The sequence below is a fragment of the Panthera uncia genome, unplaced genomic scaffold (assembly GCF_023721935.1).
Source record: "Panthera uncia isolate 11264 unplaced genomic scaffold, Puncia_PCG_1.0 HiC_scaffold_431, whole genome shotgun sequence".
Taxonomy (NCBI): domain Eukaryota; kingdom Metazoa; phylum Chordata; class Mammalia; order Carnivora; family Felidae; genus Panthera; species Panthera uncia.
Genome location: NW_026059574.1, coordinates 5,390 through 7,037, shown reverse-complemented (window position 1 = coordinate 7,037; position 1,648 = coordinate 5,390).

The following is a 1,648-nucleotide window of genomic DNA, read 5'->3' as shown; positions in this document are numbered from 1 at the left end:
CGGGCTCTGGGCGGCCCCCGAGCGCGCTCCGCCTCGGGGGCGGGGGCGGGGGCGGGGGGCGCCGGCGGACCCCGGCGGGAGCCCCCAGGGAGTTCCGGCGCCCCGGAGTTCGGGGCGCTCCCGCTCCTCGTGCATCCTCCCCCCCGCACACGCGCAGGGCGCCCCACCGGACGCCCTGCGCGCCCAGAGCGCCGCCAGCCCCCGGAGTTCGGGGGGGACCCTCCGAAGCTGGGCGGCCCCGAGTTCCTTTCCCGGACTTGGGGGTCCCCCATCCTGGGGCCTCTCCGGGGACGCCTGCCGGCGTCGGAGTTCGTGGAGATCCCCCGGGGAACCTCATCGCCGAACTGTGCCGGGTGGGGACCGCGGCCTCCCCCTCCCCCCGGGGCAAGGGGTCCGTGGGCGCGTCCTGCGGGTGGGTCCCCACGTGAACTCGGGGAAGTTGATCTGTTCCTCCCTACCAAACCAGGACCGTCTTCGCTCCAGGGGGCCCAAGGTCCTACCTTTGTAGAGGTGGGGAGACTGAGGCACCCAGTAGCGGTCCTGGGAGTCTTGGCCCGGCGGCATCCTCTCCCGTCCTCCCGGTGCTGATGGGGAAACTGAGGCACAGAATGCACGCGTGGCTGGCTCAAGGTCACGGTGAGGGGAGAGGAGCGGAGGTCGGGACCCAGGTGGCCTCGTGCCCAGCCTGCTACGCCTGGCTGCGGTGTCCTGGCCGCCCGCGCAACCCCTTCGGCGCCCAGCGCTAAGTGCAGTTTGGGGGGCAGCCGGAGTCCCGGCTAATCCGACTGAGAAAAGTTTGCTGGTAACTGACCATGTCCTGGATACCTGCAGAAGCCTCTGGGCCACCGCCGGCTCTCCAAGGCCGGGGGGCCCACGGGAGATGGGGTTTGGAGCCCAGCACTCCGAGGGGTCAGCCCCAGCACCCAGGCTCCCACGGCGTTCCCAGAGCCGGCTGGGCTGCGCATGGGAGTGAGGAGGCCAGCCTTTCTGCTTCCTGCCCCTCTGCCACTGGTCACTTTCTCTCCCTTTCAAGTGCCGGTCAAGACACCCTCACTGTCCTCTGCCATCCCGTTACTGTCGGGCAGAAAGTTGCATAAAGGGCCGTCTTTGAGGCAGGCTCTGGGACAAGGGTAGCCACTGTCCTGCCGTGGGGGGCAGGGAGCGCACCCAGACGCCCCCCTCAGTTGCTCAGCTGTGGGGTTGGGCCCCGGGGCTGAGGGCCGAGACCCCGGGCTGCACAGGGACAGTCAGGCCACCGCGGAGCGGGTTCCCTGGCCGCCTTGCCCTGCTGGTCACATGTGGGTTTGATTAAGGCTCTTCCCTGCGGCCGAGCGGGGGAGCCCAGCGGGCAGCGCCTCCCCGGCCCAAGTTTTTGGTTTCAGCTTTGGAATCTCCGTCCCAGGCATGGCCTGTCCTTTGTTCTAGCAAACGCCAAACACACGAGGAGCCTCGAATGGGGACGGAAGGGGGTGGTTGGGGCCGCCTGCCGCCCCACCTGCCACAGGGCTGTGGACAGGATCCCGGCCGGGGGCGGGGGGGGGGGGGGGGGGGGGGCCCCCCCCGGGGCGCGCCGGGGGCCCCCCCCCCGGCCCCCCCCCCCCGCGGCCCCCCCCGTCTTTTTTCCACCACCCCCAGGGGGTCGGTGGGC